Source organism: Hibiscus syriacus, unplaced genomic scaffold, assembly GCF_006381635.1.
Source record: "Hibiscus syriacus cultivar Baekdansim isolate YM2019G1 unplaced genomic scaffold, ASM638163v2 tig00003398_pilon, whole genome shotgun sequence".
Lineage (NCBI taxonomy): Eukaryota > Viridiplantae > Streptophyta > Magnoliopsida > Malvales > Malvaceae > Hibiscus > Hibiscus syriacus.
Window position 1 is genome coordinate 1,466,270 of NW_024061969.1, and position 6,000 is coordinate 1,472,269.

Sequence of the window (6,000 nt, forward strand, 5' to 3'; positions counted from 1 at the left end):
TATTTATTTTGAAATGACTCTAATGTGTTTATTTTATGCTAGGGTGATTTATGAGCAAAAGAGCATCCAATTCAAAGTTGTTCTTCTATAACTTGTATGGTGGCAGTGCCAAAGTGCAAGTTATGACTGATGTGAGGTATATGATCATTTTTTTAAAGATATGTTTTCTTATTTATGTCCTCCAAATTTCTCTTATTGGGACATTCAAGGTGATTTTGGTTTATGGGACATCCAAAGTCAGGCTTGGATGAAGCTGAATTTGCTAAATTCCATTCCACTGTGAAGCGTGGTGATCAAGCAATCATGTGAAGATTTTGGAATGTCAGGATTGATAATCAGGTGATGATGAAGCAATTGCTTTGGATGAAACATTCTTTACTATACTTGAGTATGGATTGCCTCCAACAGGTGGTTGAGAATTGGGTATCGGTCGACTAGCTATGTTATTAACGGATTCATAGTATATCAAGGTTCTCTCTAATGTGTTTGTGTATCTCTATATAAATCACTCACAAATGAGATTCAATCGACTTTTTATCGGCACCCTTAACCTGTTGCATGCTATGTTTGAACATGAAGTTATTCTCTTCCCAGCAATGAAACCTTAGGATTAACCATCGGCTAAAGGTAATTAATTCAATTTTTGCACTATTTATCTCCTCATATGTTTTTGAATTCCATTTTGAATGTAGAACAACATACAATATTGTACCCGTAATAAACGTGCAATGTCTTCATGTTATGTTATATTAAATTTATAGCATAACACTAGATTGTTTGGTTGTGTTAGCAGCTCGAGCAACTCAGTGAGTTTAACCTAAGAAATTAAAATAAAATGCAAAATAAATAACTGGCTAGAAATACAAAGATTAAAGCTTCATTTAGAGACTAAAATTGTGGATTGCAAATGTTGAGACCCTTCCCGCATGAATAACCCATGCTCTAAACTTAATGTCTCTACCTCTCAAGACAGCGCTGTTTGGTTTCTTAAATGTTACCCAAACTTATGCCCTAAATGGCTAAGAAACACTTTGTATCTCTTTCATCTTTTTCCTAAAAGTAGAAATCCCTTGTCTCTCTATCTCATCTTCTCTTCCATTCAGAAGAAGCCAGCCATTGCGACTGCCACCATAAATTGGTGCGGTACTGGAAAACTTTCCTAAAACTCGAAACCCAAATCTCACCGAGCCTCTCTTTGAACCAAAAAGTCAAAGATTTGAATCCTAAAACAAATTTTCAAAGACCCTAAACCCTAAAAACACCCACTTTCCAAGACCCCTAAACTACCAACACAAGCATCATATCCTAAAAGTGAGGATTTACCCTTGGAAACAACAAAGAAGCGATGACAACCCTCCCTCAAAGGTATCATTTTCTGGGTTTCATTCTCTTTTTTTGTAGTTTTGTCTCTGGTTCGAAAATGGTGATTGGGTTGCACATTTCTTTTTTTGTTTTTTCTTGCTCTCCAAAACTCATCCCTTCTTCAAATCTTCTTGAATGTTATATATGGAGAAAATACATCCTTTTCCACATTTCGGGGCTCTTTGACCTGACGAGGGGGACACACCTGGGGTTTGGCGGCTGTAATGACATCAAAGGATGGGGTAATTTTTTTCCCCGAGGCATTCATATTTTCCTCTGCAGTGAACAACGAGAGATGCAGAGGAGGTGACGATGACGATGACGGGGTTGCATAGGGAAATGGAGAGGGCGCATCTAGGGCCATTGGATCAAATTTTATCCAAAGATAGAGAAGCTTGCGGCGACTGGAAGCAATTAGGGTTAGTAATAAAACTCTAGTTTTATTACTAATATGGGCCATTGGATCAACCCTAGATCCAACGGCTGGGCGTCTGCTGGAATATGAGGAAACCCAAATTTGATGGGTCTTCACGTGGGGGCCTGGCTGATGGGTTTAATATGTTTGGGTTTAGATTTGTAATTGGGTTTCTAGTTTTGTAATATTTGGTTCTTGTAAATGGAATTTAATTTGATCTAATGGTTTAAAAATGCGTGATTAATCACAGCTGCTGCCAAACTATATAACATGTGATAGTTAAATGTTATATTTTATTAAATTACATGTGATGTTTGGGTTTTAAGGGCTGGAAATTATTGATGCCTAACTTCCGAACTGAAAACCATGTGTATACCACCACTACAAACAGACTGAATAAACTAAAACACAGGCGTATCCCACTTAAAACAGACTGAAATAGAAACACGTTTGGTGCAACATTTTCAATATAACAGATTGAAATAGAAACAGAAACAGAAACAAGTTTGATGCTACATTTGCAATATAAAAAGGAACTGACCATTGTAAATATTATACACATAGTGAATGTTGATTCTGAGAGTATCGATTGAAACAATGTTGTTGAATTATAAGTCGGTGGTTGTTTTGGTGATTTGTTTCTTATTTCTAGTTACAGCTCAACCCCCATACATTTTTATAAACTCAATATCCAACGGCCTCTTGCTGTGTGTAATTCCGACAGCATGGCTTGTGGTACTCCTATCCCGACTGTGTTAACCATCCATGGTATATGGCCTCAAGATGCCAACGACATTCCGATTCCCCCTTACAACGCAACCACTAATCCTCTTTACTCCAAGGCACCCATTACTTCCCTAGCAGTTCTTCAGGTAAGCATCTCATCAACCTTTTTAATTTACTTTTTTTTATTTGTATTTAAATTTATATATATGATCTAACGTAAATTTCTCTAATTTAGAAAACTGCATTTACTCCAATTCAAAGCAACTAAATATCATTATGGACGGACTTGAAGAGCCCTACTCAACCGGGTACTGGCTTTTGGAAGCGTGAATGGTTAAAGCATGGAACATGTTCTGATTACCCTAATAACCCTCTAGATTACTTCAAATCTGCCTTAACGCTTAGATAAGGCTTAACAAATCCAGGTGAGTATGTTTCATTTGTACTTGCTTTTATATCTTCTGTTATTGAGTTTATGTATAAGATGGTTGAAAAATTGGAATGATGTAATATCTATGGGTTTCACTATCATATTATTATTATTATTATTATTATTATTATTATTATTATTATTATTATTATTATTATTATTATATATATATATATATATATACACACACACAATAATTTTTAAGATTAAATAGTTGATGATTCATCTTCCTAACATAGTTTCTAAATTATTTTGATTGATTCATTTATGAGACTTACAACAGGAAACAATTATATGGTTCAAGATGTTATAAAAATAATTTAGGCCCTTACAAAAGCTTCACCTTAAATTGCTTGTAACAGAAACAAAACTGGAGGACTGCAACTGTGGGAGATTCGTTTGTGTTACGCTTGACCGATTTCGTCTTCCCAAATGATTACAAATATTAAAAACTATCCACATAAATTACTATTTAAAAATGGTAAAACTACAGGCCTCTGCAAATTGTTGACAGATTTTGTAGTTTTTCCCATATAAAAACTTTGAATAAAGGTTGCAATAAACCTTAAAAGTTATGATATTTGTAATAAATAATAAAATTAACTTTAAAAATATAAAAGTGTTTAAATTATAAAAATAATACATAATAAAATAATATATCAATTTAAATCAAACCCATTCCTTGATAGTTTTATTTAATTTTCCTTTTATATCTTCATCAGCATGCACTAATGAATAAAAAAAATTAACCTCAAAGAATATGAAGTAAAAGAAAAATAATGTGATTAAGCTACTTGTTGATAATGACATATACTTTCTAAAAAGTCTTTTCTAAAAATAATCAAGGCTTTTATAATAAATTAATTATATCAAATTAGATGATAATTAAATAAATCTTTGAATAAAATATTGTTTTGATCTCGTGTTAATTTAGACTCTATAAAATGAAAGTAATATTTATTACTTTAATAATTATATAAAGATAACCTAAATCAGAAACCCTCATTTATAAAGGTAAAAAATAGAAATCATTAAAAAACCTCAAATAGAAGATAATGATAATTTCTTGTAAAAAAATAGTTTTTTTTTAAATTTTGAGTTTAGGGCATGACGAGTTATATAATAGATAATTTCGAGTTGGGGTGAGACTATATTTCAGGTAAAAAATCACTGATCCGACCCGACCTTATATAAATTGTTAATTTACTCATTTATATTTATAATACATTTAAAAATAAGAGGGTTTTATTTTTATAATGTTAAAATATATTCTTTAATAATAAAAAATGTAAAACATTATTATAAAATATATTAGTTTAATCGTTTAACATGTAATAAATGATTATAGATATATTATTATTATTAAATATATTATTTTAATTATTTTAAAATACTAATATATTGTATATAGTCAATATTGTGCAAACCCTGTCTATGATAAGCTAATGGGTTTTAAAAGGTCTGGACCAGGCCCATCAAAGTAGTGTAACCTATGATCAGTTTCCATTGTAGTTTTCTTGTTATAGGAGAATGTTTGATGTTACCTATGATAAGTTTTGTATGTCTTCGTTTTCTTTCATATTAGTTCTCATCGTCTTTCCCCAAACAAAACCATCTATTGAAAAACACAAAGGAAATAGAGAAGATAAAGAGGGAAGATGCAAGGGTTGATCAAAACTAGAACCGAATTACCAGATATGTTGGTGTTGGAGATTCTTTCAAAGATTCCTGTTAAATCTTTGACCCGTTTCAGGTGAGTTTGTAAGCCCTGGTCTTCATCTTTTGAAACCCCTCATTTCATTACCAAACATCATCATAACAACCTTAAAAACAATAACCTTAATCTCCTCCTCAAACGTTGTCATGGTGACTCCCGTCATGATATCCATTATTTCTCTCAACTTCCGACCGAGAAACACCAAAACTTTAGAGTAAAACACAATATTCACTTATCCTTTTTTGAGAATTTTTTGCATGCACCTTTAGTTCATGGCCCTTGTAATGGAATATTATGTTTAGCAGAGCCAGTAGTTAGATATAATGTTGCCCTTTGGAACCCATCTACCAGAGAGTTTAAAATCCTTCCTCAATCCACAGTCCAGTGCCCTCATGGACTAAAATACACTAGTTTTTATTGCCTTGGTTTTGGGTATGATTCTCAAACTGATGACTTTGAAGTTGTAATATTTTTTTCTAATTGTTTTAAATGGGAAAATGAAGAATTCATGAGCATTTATAGTTATTCGATCGATCAAGTTGAGTTATATTCGCTTAAAAGTGATTCATGGAAGGAAATTTCATTTCATGGGGTTGATGCTTTTGCTTCTACTTTGTTCAATAATTATGTCAATGGGTTTATTTATTGGCAGGCAGTTGGAAGTGATTACCTTATTCTTTCGTTTGATATGGTTAATGAAAAGTTTTCAACTTCACCACTGCCTGAATTTGGTGGGACTTTAGAACAATATTATTTGGAACTTTTGGACTTCAATGGATTGCTTGGTGCTATTTTTTACCCAAGTGAAGGAACTTATAAGTCTTTTGATTTATGGGTTATGAATGGGTCATGGACTAAACAATTCAGTGTTGAATATGTTCTTGGAGTTGAGAGGCCTTTGGGGTTTTAGAAAAATGGTGAGTTGTTTCTCGAGAGCTCGGATCAAGAACTAGTTTTATTTGATCCCTCCATACAAGAGCTTAGAAATCTTTGCATTCACGCTTATCAGAAAACAATGCACATTACTGCTTATGTTGAGAGTTTGGTTCTATTGAATGGAAGATCAGAGTATGAGGAATGTATAATACGAATGAATCAAATTGATGTTGAACACTAAGATAGATGGGGAGCTATAACAAAAGAGGTAATATTTAATGGGATTTGGTCTCTTCATATGCACTTTATGTGAACTATATTGTCTAGTGATGTTATTAAATATTGATGTTATTGTTTAAATTGTATATACATGCCCTAGATATTGCTTTGTTTAGGTTTCTGTTTGCTTTTGGTTATTTTAGTGGATCCACGAAATTACATCCTACATATTTTCTTAGTTGTTAACTCTGATCT

General features: G+C 32.5%; 1 pseudogene; it reads left to right on the forward strand.

Annotated features, from left to right (window-relative positions):
• Positions 1-4,576: 4,576 nt before the first annotated feature.
• LOC120176143 lies at positions 4,577-5,767 on the forward strand (annotated as a pseudogene).
• The last annotated feature ends 233 nt before the right edge of the window (positions 5,768-6,000 follow it).